Genomic DNA, 25,818 nt, shown 5'->3' with positions numbered 1-25,818 from the left:
GCACAGGAGGTGGGAGCTCAGCCCCGCCCCTCCTCCCGCATGCAGCCGTGAGCTTGCTCAAAACCAGGCCGCCTATGGGTTAACAAAAGACCAGCTAATGCTGCCAACCCCACCCTCAACGGGAAAGCTCGGCCTCTGCGTTTATTTATGAATGAAGCCGTTGTAAGGCTCTTAGCAACTTCAAAAAGTGCCACCAGGACTCAGACCGTCCATAAAGGACAAAAGGTCAAATTTTGGCGCTCCGCCTCGAAAAGGTTGCTGACCCCTGCTTGAACTCTTTCCATCCATGTGCAGAATAAATTTTGTTGTGTGCACTGAGGCCTGTGTAGAAGTGCACCACTGGGAGAAACACAAAACCTACCTGAGGGGCGCTCTGCTACTCATCGGGGCAGAATTTCTCCTGACCGGCCACACACACGCGCAGCTTACAGGGAACGCTGGTCATCACCCTATTTTCCAGATAAGGAAAGATGCAGCAAGCAAGAGGGAAAGTGACCAGCCCAAGCTCTGATTCTTTGGAGACCCTTGTGCACAACCCTGCCCTGGCTCTTTCTTTAGATCGCTTCCTTGCAACAAAGCCTGCTGCCAGCTCTGTCCACATATCTGTTCTGGAGATACCATCACTGGACCTAACCAGGTTAGTCACAGAATCACAGGCACATTCTCATGTTCCTCAGCTAACATCATATATGACATCATGTGCCAACAATGCCCAGATGCTTTGTATATTGGACAGACTTCTAACTCCCTTAGACAAAGAGTTAATGGACACAAAACAGACATAAAAACACTCCAGATCCACAAACCTGTTATCCGGCATTTTAATGGAGTGGGCCATTCTGTTAATGACTTAAGAGTTTGTGTGTTACTGAAAAAAAAATTTCACACCACTCTTGAAAGAGAGACTCCCGAACTGTCTTTTATATTCAAATTCGACACATTAATGTGTGGTTTGAACAGGGATGGGAATTTTCTGAGTCACTATAGAGGCTCGTTTGCATACTTGGCTTAACCTAATTCTTGACCTCCCCTACCCCGCCCAGTTCTACCCCTCTACTCTCTGATTTGCTCACCTTGATCAATTTTTTTCTGATTTGTCCACCTTGATTACTGTTTTTGGTTCTCTGTGCCTTAAATATTGAGTCTGTTCTGGTCTGGCTGTGGGCTGAAGAAGTGGGTCTGTCGCACAAAAGCTCATCACCTAATAAATTATTTTGTTAGCCTTTAAAGTGCTACTGGACGGCTTGTTTGTTTAGATCGCTCTGTTTGCAAAACTCACAGACAGCCAATGCCGGGCTGCAGGGGGACGGCAAGCATGGGGGTGTAGGCAGCAGGGGCATTCTCAGGAGTGCGCGCACAAGGGGTGCGTCCCATAACAGCCCCCCCGCTCCCCTGCCTCTATCAGTTTCCCATTCTCCATGCTACCCAGCAGCAAGGAAATTGCACCATCTCCGGCCCTGCCCAAAGGCTGTCTGCACAGCAAGTGCAGTTCTAGGCAGAAAAGTGATGATGCAGCAACGACACCTCCTTACCCAATCACTCAGCTTCCCCTGGGGATTAGCTCTCCCCTGTTTACTTGATAAAGAAGCCTGCGGGTTGCGAGGGGGAGGAGGGGGCTGATTATTTCCAAGCAGCCTGCATGTGTGAGATCCACAACCTGCCCGATTCCGCTGCAGCCCACGTGGTGTGCAACGGATCGGATGCTCTACAGGCCACGATTCAGCACGTGACTCGAGCGCTCCAGGAAAGGGGTGACTTGTGTATTTCAAGGGGGGCACGCGCTTCCCGAATTGGCGGGGAGGGCAGAGTGTATTTTATAGACAGGGACTGGGGCACGAACCAGAAATAATCCAGCTTGGCTCTCAGATCCCAAGCAGGCACTTAAGCAAAACACTGTATGTGCGAAGGGTTTGTATTTGCTATGGCATCCCTGAGAGGCAGGGTGATCTTGGAGGGACTGGCACAGATATTCAAGGGATCAATTTCCAGCTCTGCCACAAGCTCCCAAGGTGGCCTTCCAGACCTCAGGGGAGGAGGGAAGGAATAACCCTTTGTCTCGTCTCTGGGTAGGATGTTAAACTCTTCGGGGCAGGGACTGTCCTTCGCTGTGCAGCTGCATAGCACCTAGCACAATGCAGCTCTGATCGCCACTGCGTCCTCCAGATGGAGGAAACTGAAGTCAAGAGAGCTGACCAAGGCCACACAAAGCATCTGTGGCAGAGCCAGGAGTCAAATCTAGGGGTGTAATCCCCAGACATTCCTTTCTCTGTTTGCTGCAGCACGTTTCTACCTTTACATGCTCTTGGGAAAAATCACAACCAGCCATTATTAACCAAGATTGAGCAAAGCTAAAACAATGCCTGGCTTGCTGCACCAAACAAGAATTTGCAAGAATAAACTCTAGTTAAAGGGAAGGTGCTGGCCCTGGTCTCATGGAGCTGTGCAGAAGTGCCACCCCAGAACCAGTGTTCCCTCTCTTTTTTCCATTCATGTGCAGAATGAATTTTGTTCCGTGCCCTGAGCACCGTGCACGTGCCCATGCACCACCCATAGGAACACACGTTGCTGGCTGTCGGCGCTCTGCCAAGCAGCTGGGCCGCACTGGAAATTTTCCTGGGCAGCTGCCCAAACACACAGCTTACAGGGAACACTGCCCAAACCACTTATTTACTATAACTAGTAGTGGATTACAGTACTGAAGTCCCTGCAAGACACTCACTTTAAAGAAGGGGGTAGAGAGGCTGGTGGGTGCCACAAAGGTTTCTCTGGGGTGGGAGGGTCCGTGCTGGGAGGGACTGCACAGGCTGATCAGAGGAGGTAACAGAAGACCAGGGAATTAGGCACCACAGCAGCCTAAAGGATAAATTCAGGTCCCACACACCAGTGGAGGATGGGGGAGATGGGGGAGCTCAAACTGCTCTGCTAGGGGCAACTCCAAGTGCTTAAGAATAGAGCTGCCTGTCATCACCGAATCCTAGGGCGGGAAGGGACCTCAGGTGGTCATTGAGTCCAGCCCCCTGTCCAAAGCTGGACCAGCGCCAACTAAATCATCCCAGCCAGGACTTGGTCAAGCCGGGACTTCAAAACCTCTAGGAATGGAGATTCTACCACCTCTCTCGGTAACACATTCCAGTGCCTCACCACCCTCCTGGGGAAGTAGCTTTTCCTAATATCCAACCTAGACCTCCCCCTCTGTAACTTGAGACCATTGCTCCTTGTTCTGCCATCCATCACTACTAAGAACAGCCTCTCTCCATCCTCTTTAGAGCCCCCCTGCAAGAAGGTGAAGGTTGCTATCAAATTGCCCCTCACTCTTCTCTTCTGCAAACTAAATAAACCCAAATCCCTCAGCCTCTCCTCCTAGGTCATGTGCTCCAGCCCCTGCATCATTTTGGGTGCCCTCCGCTGGACCCTCTCCAATGCTCCCCCAGCCTTTCCATACGGGGGGGGCCCAGAACTGGACGCAATACTCCAGATGTGGCCCCACCACACCCTGTTGGTCCCCCAGGAGGACAAAGGCCTATTCCACTTCTGGAGTAAGCATTCACTCTAGGGCATCTGGGACACCTGCCAGGAGCCCTGCTGGCTCGGGGGAGTATTAAGCTAACCTTAATGAGAGTTGCCCACACCCTTGATTTTATGGCAAGTCACCCCCTTGGTGACCACCCCGGCCCCAGACGTCACGGGCGAAGCTCAGCCGTCGGACGCCAAAGAGCATATTCCTAGCTCCCCCGCCCCCCGAGATGAGCTCAACAAGGGACTGCCGGGAGGCTCAGCCCTTGGAAAGCAAGTTAGGGAGAACACCCCCCTCCGTTTTAAAGTGTTGGGTTTTAAGGCCAATTTCCTGATTCTGGGCTCCTTGGGAAAGTCAAATGCTCGGGGGCTGGAAGTACCATAACCCATCTAGTTATCTAGACTCAGACCCACCGACCTGCGGGGGAAGGGGGGCAGTTGCCCCAGGCCCCTTTGCAGTGCTATGCTCTGTCGTTGCATGCAGCTTGGGTGGGAGAGGCAGCATGGTCCCAGTAGCGCTAAGGGCTGGCTGCCTCAGGCCCCGCCCCTTCTGCCCTTGGCTCCGCCCCTTCCAGGGACTCAGAGCCAGGCCCCACTCTCACTTTGCCCCATGGCCTGTGGTGGCTGTCAGCCTCGCTGTCTAGGCTACTTCTCCCCCCTGCCCCCAAACCTCACAGGCTGTGCTGAATTTATCCTCCCAGTGCCCTGGTGTCAATCAGCATACCCCTGGTTCTACCCACAGGGGGAATAACTTTTATGAGCACCGAGGCATGGGCGGATGTGCACCACCCATAGAATACACGCTGCCGGCTGCGGGCGCTCTGCTGACCTGCGGGGCAGCTGCCCAAGTGTTCAGCTAACAGGCAGCGCTGCTGTGCACCCCATTTTACGGGTGGGGAAACTGAGGCCCAGCAATGCTTAAGTGACAGCCCAACATCAACTCGGCCGCACAGCAGGGACTCGAACCCGTATGTCCCTCACCTGAGGTATCAGACCTGCTGCTACCCTCCGGGATCTCACGACCACACTGCCGAGCGCTATGGAAGCGCATGGCTAAGCAGGCTCCCCCCCCCCGCCCGCCTTTTTCTTCAGCCTTTCAAATGGCCAGGATCACTCCCCTCCGCGCACCCTCTTATCTGCTTGCGGGGTCTGGCAAGAGCCTGCAATCGCTCTCCAGCTGGCAGATCTGGCTCAAAAGAGAGCCCCCCAAAGATGACGCAGTTAGTGGGGCGGTGGGGAGGGTTATCAGCTTGATGCCTGTGTAACAGCTGCAGTATAAAAAGGCTGACAAGAGTGAAACACACAGGGCAGGCGGGGCGGGGGGAGCTCCTCCGTCCCCCCCCCGCCCCGAGCTGCCGCTGTCGTGTTCAGCCAAGGCAGCAAACGCTCTTGTACTTTGGGGGCAAAGAAAGAGCAAAGGAAGGTGAAAAAACCCAACCCACTCTCTGCTCTAGGTTTCCATTGCACCCCCCCACCCCCAAGACACTTCAGTTCCCAGGGCTTAGGTGGGGCTTGCCTTTCCGCTCATTCTGGCCAACCGTCGCCCTCGCTTCCCTGCTCTGCTACCTAATGGAGTAAAGCACTAATCAATATTTTAAAGTAAGTAAACGGATCCTCCTGCAGACGTTACGAGAGGCACGCTCTCCGTTTTCCCCAAGGATCAAGATTACCAACACGTCTCCATGCAGCGTTCCCTGCAAGGGGAACGCTTGGGCAGCCGGCCAGGAGAGATTCAGGGGCAGAGTGCCCACAGCCATTGGCATGTGCATCCATTGGTGGTGCACATCACACACGTCTTGGGGCACATAAAAATTTATTCCACCCACAGTTGGGAGAACACTAGAGCAAATGCTGCTTCCATCCACGCCCCACTTTGCATAACCTCTCGGACCCCCCATGGAACAAATTGCTACATGAGAGGCTTGTGTGTTGTATGTGGGCTTGTGTTAACAGAGCTACAGCAGTGAAGACACACCCAGATGTGTAAAAAGTATCTCGCTGCCTCTACCCCCAGGGTAGTGCCAGACTCACTTCACAAATCCCCAAGGAGCACTCGGAGGAAATTTTCATCCTAACCGATTTTCTGACCCCAGATTGGGTGGTTGATTAAAATGAATTGTTTTGCCAAATCTGGACGCAGCAGAGAACTTAGATCTTTTCCCCAGAGATGGAATGGTGGACCGTTCTTGGAAATTCTAGCCCACCTTTCTCTATTTCTTTCTGCTTTCTGTCAGAAAACAGAAATTGACCATAGGAAAACGGCCTCCATTTTGGGACTAGCTCTTGCTGAAAGCTGGGCATGCAATAAGAGTTTATTGCCTTAAGTACTGCCAGAAAACAATACCAGCGATCTCCATCCTAAGGAGGCAAGTTGGCCCAGGGAGTCTGCACTTCCAGTCCTGACTAGACAAAGAAATTCTCCTTTCCCCTCCACCCAAGGGCGAGAGAGCTCTGAAGAACATTAGGAAGTGGTTATTGAAGTCTGTGCCTGATAGATAAGCCATCACGTAAGAGTCACACAAACAAGAGACAATAAGAAGCTCGGATCTGGACAATGAAAAGCTGCATTCTGGAATACCAAGATGTTCCAGTCAGTGACTGGGATCAATGAATGACCCGTACAGAGAAATGAAATGAAAAAGCCCTCAAAGAGAGTTATTGGAAGCTCAAAAGCTGGTGTTTTCCCACCAACAAAAGATGTCCCAGTAGATGATCTTACTTCATCTTGTCTATGTTACAAGAAATGAAATTGGTTTGCAATAAATCTCTCAAGCTAAGGGTGTTTAAACTGGGAGAGACAGAGAGGAAGACTGGAAGGATTCTAGTGGTTGGATCACAGAACTAGGTATCAGGAGACCTGGAATCTGCAAAGTTATGTCTACATTTCACTGTAAACCCAGGGCTCAGATTAGATTCAGATTTGAGTCCATATTCTCCTACCATCCATACACAAAGCTGCTCAACTCAGGTCAGCAAGCATTTAGGATCTGGATGCTAGTATACACCTAAGGAGAGGGATCCTTGCTCCAGCTGCGTCCAAGCACAGTCATTGTATGTCTGGCTGCAGCTCTATCCCCAGTCATCAGATGGGAGGTCTGTTTAATGCAGTATGGGTACGGTCACGTGCTTGTGAGACCCGGATCCAGAATTTTTAACCTGGTTTTCCTGTGCAATGCGGACGCTCCAGATGGTCTTGGAAACACCGAATGCACAAACACGAATCCTGCTGACCTAGGTTTGTGACTCAGGCTATGACTACGCTAGGCAAAGAAAGTCAAGTGCAGATACGCAATTCTAGTTACAGCAACTGCGTTGCTAGAATCAACCTATCTGCCCTCGGCTTACTTGGCTGCCCCACTGAACAAGGTCAACAGGAGGGTTTCTCCCGTCAACCTCTCTTACTCGCGTCTGGGGTCAACTGCAACCTGAGAGGTCAATTTCAGGCGCCCCTACTAGACGTGCAAAATCAAACCCGGAAGATCTTCCAGGCTATGGAGGTGTAGCCTCAGTGTGGACAGATTTTAAGTAACAGGGAGCATATCCACTTAGGTTTTTGTGTTTGAATACAGGGACTTTTATGTCTCCTACTGGGAAATTAAGCAGCTGGTTTGAGTCAGGTTTGGTGTAAAAGAAGGGGAAATGGAATCCCCAGCACTTAAACTAGCCATTAAGAATGGCAAATGAGTCAGACAGCGTGCCGTTGGGCGATCTAGAGTTAAGCCCTTTTGCTTACGTGGATGACATCGTACAACCTGCAGAAACACCCAACAATCTTCTCTAGCTTGGAAAAATTGGTGTAAATCAACAGGGATGGACAATCAATGCCAAGAAGACAAAGTGGAACAGGGCCAATACATCAAGCGCTGAAATGCAAGAGCAGAAAAGTTGTAGAACAAGTAAATCTCACATACCTAGAAAGCCGGATCAGGCCAGCTGGTTCCAGCCAGGATGAAGATAAAATTGTAACAACTGCTGCCCTGAAGTTGATGAAACAATGGGGTGATTAAATATTTAATTCCAAAGCGAAAATTTAACATGCGAGTGCTACTCTCTGGTCTAGACACAAGCAGCTGCGTGAAGGGACAACAGCCAGCAAGAGGCAGTAGAAAAGAGATAGGAAGTAAAAAAAAGGGATGATTTTAGGATGCCTGAAGAAGCGAGGAGGAGTGTAGGCTGTGAAATCGGGGTATGGGCCTTGCTATAATCAAAGTGATTACAACGGTGGGAACATGGCAGAAAACAAACAGATGATAGGACATCAAAGACCACTGAGCACATGTAACTCACACATCTGGGTGGGGCTCACCGTCCCATGGAGTGGAACCCAGACCCCTTCACAGAGAAAGAATAGCTTCCTCTGGAGACTGGCTGGATTTTAGCTCAAACAGTAGCACTAAGCTCCAGAGGTCCCAGGTTCAAGTCTGCCTGTGGGTGGTTACACAAACACAACCAAGGTCGGTCCACCCTAGAGACTGACCACTGACAGTATGACGGGACAGCGCATGCAGGGTCATGACCAGGCTGGGTTGAATGGAGGACTCCACCACAGCTAGGAAGCAATGAATCAGCTTGTCATATCTGCTAGGATGGTTTGGGATGAGACCAGTCCCTGCTTCCATAATTTTAACTGCCTCAAAATCTATCATGTATTTTATTCTCACCAGCTCTGGGAAGGGGGTCAGAAGTTCTTTTCCCCCCAGTTCTGCTCCTCCAAACATCGTGGGTGCTTAACTCCTGCTGCTTTCCGAGGGCGTGATCACCAAAATATCTCAAGAGGACATGGGCCAGAGGTGCTGAGTCACTCCCTGGTGTGCACACAGAAAGCCTAGGGAAATGTGTCACAACCCTGGAGACAGACAGACTCTTGACTTCAAAGACCTTGATTTAAACCATTCACCACTCTTTTGCTTAAATCATTCTTCTAAAAAATTTTAAAATGTGGACTCTCATTAGTTATTGTCTGCATTTTGAGCTTTTAAGGGCCACTTTTTTAAAAGCACGCTTTGGCTTTGCAAGCACAAGGGCCAGAAATAAAGGTTTTTGTTTTGTTTTGTTTTATTTCGTTTTAAACAAAAAGCCCCCAAAATGGCAATTCTCACTCCTTCACAAGACTCCAGGAGCTGGGGATTTAAGACCAAAAGTCACCAAGTACCTCAAGACTGTCGACAGAAAATGGAGAATGGCCCTCTTATGGCTCTGGAGAATGGCCCTCTTATGAGACCAACCTCCAAAAGGGAAGTTTTTGCTTGTAAAATGCTCCCCCTGATCTTTTCCATCATCATTTCCCTTACCTCAGTGATTTTTTCCCCAGCTTAAACCATTAGCAAAGCCTCTCTCTCGCCCTGACAAAAGAGCCAACCCAAAGCCATATCCTGAGGAGCCATCAACAGAGAAAGCTGGCTCTATTCAAAGGCGCCTTTGAACAAGGCATCACCACTTCCTCCACCTCCCCAGACCCTCATGCATTTCCCCCTTTTCAGCTTTAATTGCTGGCTGAATCATGTGAATAGCATGAAACTATTTACAGCACCTGCCCCTAAGGGCCTCCGACTCCCGGATCTGTGCACAAGGCCTGCAAAACCAGAAAGCTAGAGAGCTGCGGGGGAGGCATCAAGTTAGATCGCTGGCAGGGTTTGTGTATAAAACAACCCTAAAACCCACTCGCTACCCACTCCCAAACCATGATTCTGCTGGCACAAGATGAAGCTAAAGCAAAGTCAGTTTCCAGATCAACAAGGTCACCACGTCTGCAAAGTCTGCTCATTTCCTGGCCTGTTTATTGCCCCGTCACTGAGCGGATTACCCCTTCATTTAGAGGCAAATCAAAAGCTGGGTCTCCCAGAGAGGGCCTGCCTTGTTTTGACTAAGAGTTAATAGCAGCCCATGCTAAGTGCAGAGTCTAGACTAGTCTATAAACAGGAGATAGGGGGAAGGGTGGTAGAGAATTTGGCTTCCAAGCTCCACGCCCCCCTCCCCCCCCCCCGCCATACAGGTCACCCCAGAGGTTGCAAAGTTGCCTTATTTTCTATCATCTTAGGCAGTTTTAAAACCCAACAATATTTCAAGGAGGGGAGAAGCTTGGGAGAGGAAAAGGTAAAGCTGAGGTTTCACAGCAGGTTCAACCTCTCTTGCCTGGCACTCTGGGGACCTGACCAGTGCTGGATGAGAGAATTTGCAGAACCAAAGGAAGTCAATATTGTCCAGCAGCATTACCAACACTTCCAGGGTAAGTTACAGCTAAATAACAGCACAGAACAGTGGGAGCCAGGCCTGGTGGCTGGAAACAAACTTTATGGGATGGCGGGAAGCTTGGCCACACCCATGATAAATGGTCATCCGGCTAACTCAAATCACGCCGGGTTACAGATGTTGCCGGGTGAGAGAGGTTCAACTGTAGAGGTTTTCCAACACCCTACTTGGGACATCTTAAAGTGGCTCGACTGTCAGACAGAGCCCCAGCACCCCACTGCTCTGGGCTGTAAGAATGCTTAAAGGGGTCCCTAGCTGGGGACAACAGCCTAACCGGCTCTTTTCAACTCCAGAAGGGTGGCAAGGCTCGTTACCCGAATGAACCTGGAGCATGCAAAACAGGGCACGAATTGCGCAGGGCCTGCCCTAAACCACGACAAGGGCAGAGCAAGGAGCCACACGTCCAGCGTGAGATTTGTACGCGGCTGGCTTCCGGGAGCAGGGCCAGACAGCCAGGCTCATATCCCCCCTGCCGGATTCGTGGAGCATCCTGAGTCTAATATTAACCGCTCAGCCCCTTCCGAGAGGGGGATCTCAAAGCACCCCTGAAGCAGGGATGAGGCCCCGGGCTGGATTTCTCCCCCAGCTGGCTTTGCTCCAGCCCACGTGGCTCACAGCTTCCCCCCGACTGTGGGGCGAACGGTGCTGGCGCCCCAGCCCTGCAGCCTGCCGCGGCCCGGCTGGCGGAACAGCAGTGCAGGGACGCGCTCGGCTACAGGCTCCGCCCCCTCAGTCCCATTGTCCGGGAATCACGGCTTGGGGCAGGGCGGCTACACTCAGCAGCTGCACAAGAGAGGTGCCCCGCTCCCCTGTTCCCTCCCCAGCCCTCTCCTGCACCCTACCTCCTCCACAGACCCTGCATCCCCACCCCCAGCCTGCCCCCCCGCAGCTCCCTCCTGCACAGAGCCCCTCGTTTCCAGCCCCACCGCACGGCTTAGGAGGGCCACAAAATCTACCAACCCCGGGCTCCCGGAAGAGTTAATACAGCCCTGGGGGAGGAGCCCAGAGCCTCAGCGCCCGCCTGCCCGCCCCCTCCCCTCCACGAGGCTGGAGTACGAGGGGAACCCCAGCACCCTGAGTTGCATGAGTGAGGAGTCTCTTTTGTCTGTTTCTCGGTTGGGAACCACATCAATGGTGGGTTGGTGCAGGAGAGGCTCCTCCCCCTTGCTGGGTGGCACCTGACCCCCAAAAGCCCCTACCCCTGGGGAACATTGGGCTTCAGACCCCCCGACACCAGCTGCACAGCCAGGCTGATGTACAGAGGGGGAACGCTCACACAGAGGGAGGGGTGGCTCTGTGACAACCGATCTCAGACCCTAAAGGTCCAAAGCTCGGTGCCGTGCTCCAACCACTAGGCCACCTGAAATCGGCAGACAGCCGCGACAGATCCTTAGCCAGACGCTGCCCCGGTTACGAGCGTGCCCCACGGAACGCACCCGGTAGCCCTGGGAACTTCCGAAAGCTATTCCTTGGAGGTCAAGCGTTGGCACAGGCCTCCCATTTTAAGGGTGACTCAAATCCCCGCTTCTCGCCTGCTGCGTTCTGGGACGGCGTGAGCAATCCAAAGAGCAGCTGGCTTTCGCATTAGCACACCGGAAACTCCAAAAGGGGCAGCGACAGGAAGCTTTGAGGCCGCTGGTTGCAAAGGTACTTGAGTTCACTACTCCTGATATTAGTAGGTTGCAGTAACAAAATTAATTCGGAACAGAAAGGCCAGAGGTGGGATTCTCCACAATGCATTAGTCACACAAAGGATTTTTTTTTTTTTTAAATGTCGATTACTCTGCACATCGTGGGGGTGCACAAACGCAGGTGTTGCCTGAAGACAGTTAAGATGCTGACTAAACCGGAGCAGGCTTATTTAATAAGAACCTTTAGGGGCCAGCAGCGGAGGTGGCATTATGCAATGCCTGGCAGCAATAGGCGGCTCTGCGCTTTGCAAGGAGTCAGCCGAGCGGTTCACGTTCTAGGTCAGGAATCCCCAGGCTTGTCTCCAGCGTGGACCCCTGATGAATGCCCCAAACCGTTCACAGACTCCCATCAAAGCCAATTCCAGCCTGTACAGACACCTCATAAAATGAAAAAGGAAACCACTACATCCATTTTCAGACAGCGATTAATGACGCGATTGGAAGAGATTTAATTTAAAAATTGATTGTAACTTGGCAATTCACCGAACACTTATTTTCTATGATCATTTTTGTTTTTTTTTGTCCATGGATGCCCCTTCAATACCCTCAGGCTGCGGGTCCATTGATCCCGGTTGGGAACCGCTGTTCCAGGTCATGGTGCAGAACCTGGATCCCATTTCGCAGACTTAGGGCCAGGAGCAAACGCCACCAGATCAGGGAGGAAAAATAATCCCACTCGCGCTGCCCCCACTGAAGGGGAGTCTCTCTTGGCCAGAGGAACAGCAACAGGGTTCCTGCTAATTTTTTTCCATCTGGGGTGGAATAGATTTTGTTATGTGCACCAAGACATAAACAGATGTGCACTACCCATAGAAACTCACACTGCCCACTGTGGGTGCTCTGCTAATGAGCTGGGCAGCTCCAAAACCTCTCCAAAACCGCCCAGGTACTCAGCTTACAGGGAACACAGGACAGCAGCTTAACGTCTTGCTACTCTTGTGCACAGACCGTTTGAGAATTAATCATTATCATCCTCATCCCACCACCAGCTACGACTTACGGTGGAGTCCAGAGCCCTGGAGTCTATTCCTGATTCTCCCATCACACCGCCCTGGATAAGCCAGTCACATAAGCTGAATTATTTAGGGTTTGCAGAGCTCATCCATGGAAAGTGATAGAGACAGACTTAACCCATAAAGATATTGCAGTCAGGCACTGGTTTTAATTTTGCTGCAAGTGCACAGAAAAGGCCAAAGGACGGGGACAAGATGGCTGCCCGGTCATGGATGTCACACATTTTACAGCCCTATGGGACCCTTTATAATCATTGACTCTGACCCCTGCCCCATCAAAGCTGTAGAACCTCAACCCATAACTTCTGCAGCTGCCCCATAAACCCTTCACTGAGCTGTAGCATATTTTTTAAAAGAGATATCCAGGCTGGATCTCAGCATGTCAGCTGACGGTGGCTGAGATCAGCAGCTCCCATGGTTAATTCCTCAGCCTGTTGAAAACGTATGCCTTGTTGCCTCTTAGTGTGAATTTGTCCGGCACTACATTTCCTTGTGACTTTTGGTTTTCCTGCTAGCTTAAGGAGCAGTCTTTGATAAACCCCTCCCCACTCCTCCAAGTCATGTGGGAATCAAACCTGCCTGGGTCTTTTGCAGTGAAAACAGGATCTGACTAAACATAAAACCAAAAGGGCTTAATTTAACCTTCGGACCTCCCCTCCCAGCTGCTGACTCTGCTGATAGGATATCAGGATTCCCGAGAGGTTTATTCTTGAGAGGGGGAGAGGAGGACAAGTGCAGGTAGAAAAATATATTCATAGGGAGGGGTCCCACTCATTTTTACCTGATGTGGGTGGAATAAAGTTTGTTCTGTACACCAAGGCATGTGGGGATGTGCACCACCCATAGAAACACACACTGCCGGCTGTGGGTGCTCTGCTAATCAGCTGGGCAGCACCTGAATCTCTCCTGGATGGCTGCCCAAGCGCTCAGCTTCCAGGGAACCCTGTTCACAGGTAACCGTTGGGGTCTGCATCAACAGACTCTTAGGCCGAGATGCTAAAATATACATTGGCCCCTAACTCCCTTTGGTTTTAACAGGAAACAAGCAAGTCAGCTCCAAAACAGGTCTTAAAAGTAGTTTGAGGAGGGTGTTTCCAATGGGATTACAAGGAAGGAGACGTCCAATACAGACTGTCTTTTAACCAGGGAAATCACAAGCCTCTGACTCCCCAGGCTAAGGGCTGTGTGCATCCCCTGGCAAGTTTTCCTCCACACTTTGCCTGCCAGAACAGGAAAAGACTGAAGCTGACCACCCATGTTCCCTGGAAGCTGTGAGCTTCTGCGGCCGCTCAGGAGAGATTCAGGTGCCGCCCCCCTGGTTAGCAGAGCAGAGCGCCCACAGCCAGGTTTGTGGTTCTACGAGTGGTACTCATCTGCACGGCCTTTGGTGCACATAAAATTTATTCCACCCAATGGATGGAAAAGATTAGCAGGAACCCTGCTGACAACACGCGCTACAGCTGGCCGGAAGAGCTTGAAATTTAAAAAAAAAAGACTAGATTAGGCAGACACTGGCTGAAGTAGTTCTGTTTGTTACTCCCAGCTCTTTTGGGCCCAGCTCTGCTAGAGGCAGGGTGCTAGGAAACGGACAAAGTAAAAATGAAAGACGTCCTTCCCCTAACCCATGTCTTCGCTTAGAATCATCGTTGGCGTGACATGTAATAGCAGGAGGCTAAGCATGGTTTCAGGCAGCAGCATGATTTTTAAAGAGTTAGTTTCGCTATCACTCTGAAGGCTGACGTCGTCCAGGGGAGAGAGCACAGGACTGGGAGTCAGATACCTCGGTGTACCAGGGACCCGGGGCAACTCACAGCTCTGTGACTCAGTTTACCTTTCTGCCCTGGGGCTATCGAGTCTACAAGGGCTGCAAACTCTTGGAGGCAGAGACTCTTCCTATGTGTCCAGCCCCCAGCACAGCAGGGCCCTTAAACCCAGCAAATACTTTTGCACCGGATTAAACCTACTGACTTCAATGAGGCCAGTCAGGGGGGTCGAGTTACAGACCATCCTTTTACAGGATCAGGTCCCTTTTCTTTGTCAGGTCTCCCCTCTCCTGGCTGACCATGCCTGCTCCGTGTGGAGACTTAACCCGCTTTTGAGCCTTATGTTATTTTAGGAGCAATACACTTGTGCAGCAAGAATCATGGTCCTTTCAGGGTTTTTCACTGCAAGCCGGCATTCGCCGAGTGCTTGGGCAGCCACCCAGGAGAGATTCAGGTGCTGCCCAGCTGATTAGCAGAGCACCCACAGCCAGCAGCCTGTGCTTCTGTGGATTGTGCACATCCGCATGCCTTGGTGCACATAAAATTTATTCCACCCTAGATGGAAAAATTAGAGGGACACTGCTATGAACCCTGCCTGATTCTTAGGATTTCATCCCTCAGCTATGAAAATTCACTCAAATCCAGAACTTCTGATGCAAGAAAAGGGCAGCCAGCCCATTAGTCAGGAAGGTTTTCAAAACAGAGTGGAGACTAACACAGTCCCAAAGTTAACCTGAAAAGGGTTTGTTAACACAAAAGACCGCAACAAGGGTAAAACAGAAAATGTTTTGCTACACCTGAGGAGCCGATTCCTTACCAGGGCGGACATCAAAAGCAACGCCCTTGAAGTCCTTTACTAACCCACTTCCATGCTGGTTTTACTGGCATGACAATGAAAGAGGATAATTAGACCCAGAGCAAGGGTTGGCAACCAAAATAGCACAAAGAGCTTTTTTTTTTTTTTAAATTCGGTAAACAACTCCACAATCCAAGAGCCACAGTGCACGTGGAGGGGAGACAGTCCTTCAGAAAAAATGGCAAACCACACTTTTCGTAACCCCTGTTTTAAGGGCAGCTTACACACATATCCCACAATGCACCGCACATATTAAAGAGAGGCAGCTGAACTTTTTTAGATTCAAATTCGACACATTAACATTTGGTCTGAACCAGGATGCGAATTTTCTGGGTCATTATAGGGGCTCTTTTGCATACTTGGCTTAATCTATTCTTGACTCCCCACCCTGCGCCTCTACACTGATTTGCTCACCTTGATAATTTTTTTTCTGATTTGTCAACCTTGATGACTATGTTTGGTTCTCTGTGCCTTAAATATTGAGTCTGTTCTGGTATGGCTGTGGTCTGAAGAAGCGGGTCTGTCCCACAAAAGCTCACCTAATAAATTAATTTTGCTAGTCTTTAAAGTGCTACTTGCCTGCTTTTTTGTTTTGATAGTATATAGACAAGCAGGGCTCCCTCTCTGTTACTAATATTAAAGGGGAAGTTACCCAGTGTTTCACGATCACATCTTGTTGGCTATTTCAATAGGCATTGATCATTGCTGGGCTTTTAGATGTTCACTGATACAGCAAATATAATCAGGAGGGGTTTTTTTTTTTTCCTCCTTTTAACTGCAATTATAGCCCTGGGAGCCACAAAGACGTCCTTAAAGAGACACAGGTGGCTCTGGAGCTGGAGGTTGCAGATTTCTGACCCAGAGCATGTTGTTTTTCATGACTGTACACTTGAAAGTAATGGCAAGATGTCTATCTCAGCAGGGGTGGGTGTACAGTTAGACCAGAACAAGGCTTCGGGCTTGTCTACACTGCCACTTCCCTGCACTGTAACTTTCTTGGTCAGGAGTGTGAAAAACACACCTCTTTCTCAGTGCAGCAAGTTACCGCAGTGGAACGTGTCCGTGTGGCCTTGTTCCCAGCACTGTTAGCTACCCCCCCAGCACAGCTGGTTTACCTCAAGTGCCTGGAGAACTCTGGGCCATGACCACACTGCTGTGCTTTAATTTTAGCAGGGTGGACAAAAGTCTTACTGTGCAAAAGTGACACTGACGCAAAGGGAACAGCTCCCCTAGCCAGGGTAACTGCCTCTCTAGTAGGGGCCTTGCAGGGCCTTAATTTCCCAAGTGTTGTTCAACTGGCACAGCTTTTTTGTGCCAAAACACTTCGTTTGCCCTGTTCCGGCGTGTGCCAGAGGCCAGAGCTTTCCACAAAGGGTTAAAAAAATAAACTAAGCTCCGAGAAAACGAGGTGGCGAGGCTGCTGCAGACCGGGCACCTCGAAGGGTGACACCAGCGGCATGGGTAGGGAGGGAGCGTTTGCGTCAATATTTTGACACGTCGGGGGAGCCGAGTGGGTGTTGGCATTTCCAATCGACTTAGTCATTACTGCAGCGGGAAGGACAACAAATCCATTCCCCGGGTGCCCTTCAGCCTGTTCACAGCCAGCCAACGGCAGCTCAGCTCTAGAACTAGTCTGGCAACTTGGCTGCAATTCACACCCGGATCTCCCCGCCTTCTGCTGCCCTGCTGGAAATCTCAACCTGCAAGCTGCTTGGGGTGGGCTTATCTTTCCAGGGAGCAGAGAGAAGGGGAAGCTTTGTTTCTTTTGGCAGGAGAATGCCCACTGCCACATCAATCATTAAGCTTCGGCTAGTGCAGGGGAGAGGGCCTTCAGAAGAGGGGTAGCATGCTCCAGGGGAGAAAGTGTTGGTCTAGGGGCAGGTCTATACCACAGCCAACGTCAGCCCAACCAACCGGTCTGCACCACAGCCAACGTCAGCCCAACCAACCGGTCCGCACCACTGCCAAAGTCTCAGTGAAAAAGCCCTCCCCATGGGCAATCTTCTACCGCTGACATAGTGCGGCTTCAGCACTACACTGGCCATTGTGCTGATTTAGCACCATGGGATAGGCACCCTGGGAGCTGGGGGCACTTGGGGCTTGCCCAAAGTCACATCGTAGTAGACCTGAGTAGAGACCCCATCACTGCTGTCGCTCTATCTACACTGGTGCTTTCACAGCAGGGCAGCCAACGCTCTGCCGAAACCTTCCAGCAAGCCGTGGCTTTATCTCGATTCATCTGCTCAATGGGAGCTGCTGGAAGCTGGCGTTCAACTGGCTTAGCCAGCTGGGGCTAGGACTCCACTGTGTCTCTGCTACGCTATGAGGTAGCCAGGCCAAGAAGCACTCCCTGCCCTGGGGTTTAGGTTGCCTGAATGACATCTCTCAGGGATGTGGTTTCTTTTTTTTTTAAAAAAAAAACACACCTCTGAGCAACGTAGCCAGTGGATCGGACTTTTCGTGCTGACCAAGCCTTGGGCGCCTTTTGGAAAACTGAACCATGCTCTCAACATCCTAGTCTGCTAAGCGCTTGGACACGACCAGGGTTCTCTGCAGGCTGAGCACCTGGGTGGCCACCCAGGAGAGATTCAGGTGCCGCCCGACTGACTGGCAGAGTGCCCACAGCAAGAGTTTCTCTTGGTGGTGCACATCCACACATGCCTGGGTGCACATAAAATTTATTCTTCTCATGGATGGAGAAGGAGAACGCCGGTCAGGACCACCACTTCAGAGTGGGCCCACCCCCAGGAGGGATACCAGCACCTCTACTGCAACATGGTTTCATCCAGTGGTTTTGCCCGAGAGGGGGCTGTCGCAGGGCTACAATTCCTCTGTTTCCAGTGCTAAGCTCTCTCTGATCTATGTCACCAAAGGCTGCCCCCAGAGCCCCGGCCTGGCACTGAGCAGGAAGGAAAGAAGCCCTCACAACATCCCAGGAATCCTTCAGGTCTGCTGCAGGTTGTTCTCCCCTCCGCTCCCCCTCACACATTGGGCAAGCTTCGTTTTCATGACTTGCCCAGACACCTTTTCCTGACAAGCTGGGACAATGGCCTGGCCCCTGCCCCTTTGTGCGAGCCTCCTTTGTTCCACTCCCTGTGGAAGCTCTCCAGCCTGGTGGTCACCTTCTAACCCGACCCGCTGCATTCCACAGCTCTTCCTCAAAGGGGGGAGCTGCCACTTCCTGGCTCCCTTACCTGAATAATTCTTCCTCAAGCCTTCAGATCCAGGACTAGGTTCTGAGGGATGGGAGCCTTTCCCTCCTCCTTTTTCCCCCTCCATGGCATTTAAGGAACCCTAAATTCCCCCAGTCCAACACCACCACCACCATCCCGGTGGGAGGGGATGACCTGGAAGATGTGGAGCAGTTCACCTCCTTGGGGAGACGGAGGAACAGAGAAGGATCATCAATGCAACAGCTGCATTCAAGACTCTCCATCCCATATGAAGTTCACAAATAACATCTGCGAAGACAAAACGGCGGAGCTCCAACGCAAATGTGAAGAGCTCTCGTGTGGATGAGAGACCTGGAGGACTAAAAAAAGTCTTCAGACCCCAAGCTACAGACGCCGGAGGTGCATCCTTCACATCCCATGGCAAGACTTGGTCACCAACAAGGAGCTCTGGAACAGAGCAGGACAAGAACCAATTGACGTTCAAATCAAGAGATGAACGTGGGGATGGGCCGGGCCACGCTCTCAGAAAACCATCCTCCGGCAGAGTCCGTCACGCTCTCCCATGGAACCCACATGAAAACGCAAAAGAGGAAGACCTTGGACAACATGGAGAAGATCTACGGAGACCGAAGGACAACTGGAGTGCTCTTGAGGTCAGCTGGAGGTTTTGTCCGAGGACAGAGTGAAACGGAGGAGACTTGTAGATGACCTATGCTCCCCCTAGAGCACAGAGGTTTCAGTGAAGTGAGTGAAATCCCACCTCTCCACGACCAGGGGCCTTGCTGGACAGGACTCCCTCCCAGGGAGTGTGGACCTGAGGTCAGAGGTGGCCTATTCTGCTTTCAATGCCATTGGAGAATAGTCTGAGTCCAATGGATTTGACATCTCATTTTGAGCCCTCTGAGAACCAGGCCAGCAGCCAAGGTATGCTACCCACTGCCTCTGCCCAAGCAGACATAGCAAAGCAAGGCAGGAAGTATGAGCAGTGATATGCAGAAGCATAGGGCACCTACAAATCTGGGGGACCACTGGGGTCTTAGCACCCCCACCCTCTGTCCTCCTCTTCCTACCCCTGCTTCCTCCGGAGAGGGTCTAGTAAACTTAAAAGTGAAAAAGCCTGCCCAAGCTATCAGCAGAACACAAACCCTGTGAAAGAGTAATTCAACAGGCATTTGATGGACTAAGGTCTGAGGTCAGGCCTCCCCCAGGTATGTACTGCTAGGTTCTGAATTTGCTGTGTTAAATCAATGGGAGCTTTGTTTAAAACTTGCTCTAAAAAATACTTTGTTGAAGATTATAAAAATCACATCTCCTAAAAAACAATTAGCATCCCAACCCTTGCTGCTGTCAGGCATAGGGGCACCAGTTTAATACAGGTTGAACCTCTCTCGTCCGGCACCCTTGGAACCTGACCAGTGCTGGATAAGAGAGTTTGCCAGACCATGGGAGGTCAATGCTGTCTCGCACATTACCAAACACTTCCATTGCTTACTGGGCTCTGAGAAGACATGGAGGGGTAAATTACAGCTAAATAACAGCCCAGCACACTGACAGCCAGGCCTGGTGGCTGGAAACAAACTTACTGGGACCGTGGGAAACTTGGCCACATCCATCGTAAGTGGTGGTCCAGCTAACTAAGGTCACGCCGGATTACGGATGTTGCTGGATGAGAGAGTGACGGATTAGAGAGGTTCAACCTGTAATACTTCATAGGGTCCCATAAATCCTAAGGACGGCCCTGGCTGGGAAGGGAGAAATCTGACCAGTGCTAAGAGAATTAAGTAACTGTGCAAGATAAGAATTTGCTTTTGCCCTTGGCTGGCACCAGGCTGACGTCTGGAGGTACAAGCAGCCTAGATTAGTCCTGCTATCCGGACTGCACACAGAAAAACGCAGGGCTCTGAGAGTAAGGGGGACGGATGCTCGCGTGGTGACCACATGCCAGGTGGCCGTGTCCCAGCCCTGCCAAGGATCAGCCCAAGTCATGGCTGTCTCAGTTTTAGGAAATGCCCCAAAAACCAGCCACTCCACCACTGGCCTTGTGAGCGGGGATTAGACCTGGGAACCTCCAATCCTCCTGGGAGAGGGACGGCCACCTCCCCCCTGTGGGAGGCTTCGTTTGCTATGGGGCAGGGGGGTGGCTTTTTCTTCTGAGTCCGGGCTCCAAGGTGCTGCCGTGATCCATTAGCATCTGATGTCGGGAAGGCGTGGCGGACCTCGAAAAGCCAGGCTGGCCGGCCCACGGCTCTTGGGCCGCATGCAGGTCTTTGAGCAATGGAATGAGGCTCCTGCCTGGAGCCGCGCCAGGAATGCTCACCTCTGCTTGGCACACGCCCCCACCACCTGGAGGAGAGGCACGGGGCTGTGGCAGCTCCAATGAGTCCTCGCCAGAACGGGCATTGGGTTAGACCAGGGGCAGGGGTGCTAGAACAGGGGGCTCGGGGTGCCTGGCTGGAGGGGAGCAGAGGGGGGCTGGGGGACATTGAGCCACATTTGTATGTCTCTATCAATAGATAGCTACAAATAAATCTATAATCCCTGGCTCTTTGCACTCTCTCCAAAGCTATTCTGGCTCGTCGTCTCTAACTGGCTGCACCCCCCCCCCCCCTCCAGTTGTTCCAAAGGATTTAAGCTACAGGGTTTTTTGGTTGGTTTTCATTTTTCAAATGCATCTTCCATCTCTGGGGGCAGAAAGCCGGCCCGAGCCACGCTGGTGAGGAGGCGCGCAGAGCAGGAGCGAAGGAAGTCATAAAGCATTCGCTGGCAAGAGCTCCCCCGGGGACTGCACCTCCAGTAGCGCTGCCGAGGCCGTACCACACATCCTGCTGACAATCATTGTTTACATTCCTTCTGCTCCTTCCCAGGGACCAGGCCTGCTCCCCCATCAGCTGGGGCTGGAGCCCGTTCAAAAGTCTGCACTGGAGGGAGGCCAAGCGGTGCTCTGGGCCAAGCCCTTCGCTGAGAAACCTCTGGCGGAGGTCCAGGGGCTCACACGCTCAGCCGTGGGGAAAGGCTTTCCCCAAACTGGGTCTGCAGCGGCGCTCCTCTGTCTGCAGCGCAGGCGTGCCAGAGCCCAGGGCTTCGAAACAGTTCTAGGGAAGCTCCTGGAATCAATCGTACAGGGCTTTGAATTCGAGAGCTCTCCAGACAGGAAAGCAGGGCTGCAGCAGAGAGCCAGCTGGAATGGACAAATGATCCCAAGTGAATTAGGCACTTAACTCCCTTGGGCAAGACTCTGCAACCTGCAGCTCTTTAAGGACTTCGTCGGAGCTCCCGAGGCTATAACTGCAAAGTGGAAAAAATAAAGAAGCCCTCCTGATTATTTTTGATAAACCCAACCCCACCAATGAGCAACTCCTATCTAAATGGCAAACGAGATGCGATCTCAAAGCGCTGGGTAACTCCCCCTTGAATATGTGCAGTGCATTGCGGGATATGATCCTGTATCTGTGTTTTGCTCGTGCTGCTGATAAAGTCTTGAATTTGAAAAAGAAGTTTGTGGCATTCCTGTGGGGAAGGGCAACGCGCGTTTTAAGAACAGCAGGAAGTCCTGTGGCACCTTATAGGCTAACAGACTTCTTGTTTTTGAAGATGCAAACTAACTCAGCTACCTCTCCGATACCTGTCACGCATTTTAAGAAAACTGAAATTAACTGTGAAGGAAAATTGCATAATGAAAGTGGGTTTGGGAGTGAAAGTCAGGCAGATGGTGGTACAAACACGCAGGTGAAGTGTGAGGAAATCGAATATTGAAAAAGTTCGTGAACGTCCTGCAGTAAACAGGGACCACATTACAAAACAGTGCGTGTGCTGTTCTTAAAATAGGGGTTACAAAAAGGTACGGTTTGACCTTATGTATTAAGGCCCATCAACACTCATTGGTCCTACACCTACCACCGCTGGTGGAGCTGAACAATTGTAAAGAGGCAGTAGCACTGCCCTGATCAAGAAAAACCCCAGCAACACACCGTGAGGTTTAAAATAGAGAAGATTTAAAAAGAAAATATGCTGTGTGTTTTCAAATTTGCCTTCTCTTTGTGGCATCGTTCAGAGTCACCTCTTCCAGGGTTTGTCCGCAGCCACCAAGGTTAGAAACGCACTTGACAAACAAGCTTTACTGTAAAACAAAAAGCGATGCTCACTCAAATCACGTGACTCCGGGAACTGCGTCTTGTCAAATATCACACAACGGGGGTTCAAACAAAGCCGCAAGAGTTGGAAGAGTTTGCAAGTGCTGGCGACGTTAGCAGATTTTCTGATCCAGGACAGCGTTAAAAGTAAGAACCACAAAACTTTCCAACTGTGAAACAACCACCACCAAACACACCTTCCAGGTTGCTAGCTGCCAGGTTGGTCAGTTTCAGTTTAAAAATGAGTCTCCACTGCCCAAAACTGAATACGTCTCTTAAAGCTGCCAGAGATGCCTCAGACTTTGTGATCCTGCTGTCCCAAGAAGCCGCAGAAAGCAGGGTTTTAAGAGATGACAGTAAAAGGGTGACAAAACAGGAAGATCACAACTGCGGTATTTAAAAGCTTTTTCACAGATAAAAAGATTCTGTCCCCCCACCTCTCTATTTACAGGAAGTACAAAAAAAGCCACATTAAGATGATGCATATCAGCCGAAAGAAGGTGTAAATAAGAGCTCGAGACAACACAGGAAGAATTAAATGTATTAAAAAAGCCACATGCATGTTAGAGGTATGAAAGGATTGGCGAGGCTTTGGAAAGTTGCAAACAAGGCTAGCGGACAGATAGACTTGGGAGAATAGAGGACTTTTAATCCCAGCACTGTTCCTGACCTGCCATGTGACCCTTCAAACAACTAACTTCCTTTCTCTCCCTCTGCCTCAGGAGCTTCTCCTCTTCACCCGGACCATCTTCGCTTTTCATCTGCATACTCACAGGGGGCATATGCAAAACGTATTTTAAAAGGCACCCAGTGAAGGTCTGGGTCCCCCTCGCTGCTCCTGCAAAACAAAGAGCGAGGTTGAATCTACACTTACATGGGAAGATCCATCTTCTGGGATTCGACCAGATGTGGCAAAAATCGACCACTCTGGGCTCGGCCATCAAGCCCTGTACTCCACGCTATCGCATGGCATCAGGGACACCCACATGAGGCTTCCGAGCTTCGGACTACACTAAGGAAGAGAGTCGATTCTGATACGCCGATTCTCGCCTCGCAAATGGCACAGCTAGAATTGCGTATCTGAGATCGACTTTTTTCCCTAGTGTAGATCAAGCCCAAGAGACCATCTAGGTCAGGGGAAGTGGAAAGAAAGGAAAACTCCTAGTAAGCCATTTTCAAGGAGGTTTTTTCCCCAGGCTGTAACCAGTGTTCCCTGTAAACTGAGCAGCTGGGCAGCCATCCCGGAAAGTTTCAGGTGCTGCCCAGCTGATAAGCAGAGCGCCCACAGCCAGCAGCAAGGGTTTCTATTGGTGGTGCACATCTGTACACGCCTCGGTGCATGTAATAAAATTTATTCTGCCCATAGATTGCGGGGGAACAGAGGGAACCCTGACGGTAATTATTTAAAATTGATTATATCCTGGAGAAAAAAGTTTAGCTGCACCAAAGTGTTAAGCTATGCATGGAAGAAAAGGCTATATGCAGGGCTGCAGATAGAGAGAGAAGCGGGTGGGCAAGGAGCGCCTGGCCCACTTTGCAACGCCAAAGAAGCGCCACTTTGCATTGCTCTGAGGGTATGAGGTGAGGACCCAACACTGGGCTCCATGGCACTAAGGGATGACTCCTCACAGCCCCACTCCTGGAAGAGGTGGAGCCTCAGATGGGATGCTCCTCCCTCCACCAGAGGCTCCGCCCATTCCCAGAATTGTGAACGGGGCCCTACCACACCTTGGCCCCCACTGTTGCCCCTGCTGGCTACCGGATAGATCCGAGAGGTGAGCAAAACTAGTAGCCCCCCCGGGCCAAATCGGTAGCCCCTGTTTGGAAAGCGGCCCTGTAGCGTTACGGAAATCAACGCATGAGGGCTCCTGCTCCTTCTAGCAGAACACTGTCTCTGCACATATGGCTTTGATGGACCCAAAACGCTCCCACTCGCAGCAGGGTTTGGCGCGATCCCACCCTTGCCGGCTGTTCCACCCGAGAGGTTTCTGTTCCCTGGGCCAGGGACCACAATCAAACGGGCACAACCCCGTTGCATAAAAACTTCCCCCAAAAGCAACACATAAACCTCCTCTTGCTCCCTCCCACCCGACTCCATCTGGATTCCATCTGCTGCTACTGTTTGTATAGCATCCCCTCCCCTCCCATAGACCCCCCTCCCCTACCTCCCGCCTCTAAACTCAGATGGTGCTTAAACACATACATCAAAGGAGCCTCTCTGGGTCCCGGGAGCCCGGCTTTAAGCACATTTCCTTCTATTAGCCAAAGGCTTACAGAGTCGATACCCAGCTCTGACCAATCATCAAGGCAGGGGGAATGAATGAGAGGAAAGAGAATCTTCACTTCCCCCACCACAGGAGGCAAACAAGGAAGGAGGAGACCCAGAAAGGAAGGAAAAGCCGGGGAGGGCGTGAAACCCCAGAGAAAGCAAAGTGATGATCGCCAGTCATGTTTCCTGAGTTATAGCGCAGGCAGCTCCATTCGCTGAATGTGGATGATCTCAGGGGTAGAGCCCTGAAAATCCACACATACAAGCTGAACCCTTAGGAGCTGATCGGTGCCAGACAAGAGAATTTGCCAAACTACAGGAGGTCAATAGGGTCTCGCACGTTACCAACTCTTCCACAGCTCTCCGGGCTCTGAGAAGACATTTTAGGGGTAAAATTACAGCTAAATAACAGCACAGAACTCAGACAGGCCTGGAAACAACCTTTATGGGACCACGGGACACTTGGTTACACCCATGATAGCTGGATGACCACTTAACTGAAATCATGCCAGATTATGGATGTTGCCAGACAGAGTGCCGGACTACAGAGGTTCAACCTGTATCAGCTTTTTATTCAATTTTGCAGATACACAAAGCTCTGCTCTGGCACTCGATTCAATTTGCAGCTGCCTTCGACCCCCGGGAAATGGCAATCTTGATCCATTCCTGGAAGGGAACCTGCAGGGTTTTGCATTGCCTCACTGGCCTAGATATGAAGTGTCAAAGCTGGGCAAGGTTGCAAGATTCCCCTCCAGCAAGGCACTTAGCAAGGTGACTTGCCTGGGCCTGCACTTGCGATTAGGCACGTTTAACTCACAAACTTACAGTGGAGCCCAAATGACTGCGGTATAAACAGCCAGTGTCCCTGCCTTCATAAACCTCAGCAAATGGACACCAGAAGGTCAGATCTGCCTCCGAAACCAACATTCGGGGCTGGGTGGGGGGAACCACATAGTTCGTGTTTCCATGAGAACCCAGCCAGAATATTCCCGTCACCGGTCCCAGCCACGCAGGCTAACACATGGAGAGAGAGAAAAGTGTTACAAAAAATTAAAGCCAGAAAAAAGCAGAAGCATTATAGACACAGGACGAAACATCTGGTTTGAAGACACACGCACCTAAAAACTCCAGTTCAGTGTTTCTCAACCTTTTTTCATAAAG

At 51.1% G+C, this 25,818-nt stretch overlaps 1 protein-coding gene across 2 annotated transcripts in view; it reads right to left on the bottom strand.

Moving 5' to 3' along the window:
* ARID3A (AT-rich interaction domain 3A) overlaps positions 1–25,818 on the bottom strand; it is a 126,414-nt gene that overhangs the window by 45,345 nt on the left and 55,251 nt on the right. The window lies entirely within an intron of this gene.

This window comes from Carettochelys insculpta, chromosome 27 (assembly GCF_033958435.1).
Source record: "Carettochelys insculpta isolate YL-2023 chromosome 27, ASM3395843v1, whole genome shotgun sequence".
Taxonomy (NCBI): Eukaryota; Metazoa; Chordata; order Testudines; family Carettochelyidae; genus Carettochelys; species Carettochelys insculpta.
The sequence above is the reverse complement of the archived record's forward strand: the minus strand, read 5'-3'. Positions and strand labels throughout refer to the sequence as shown.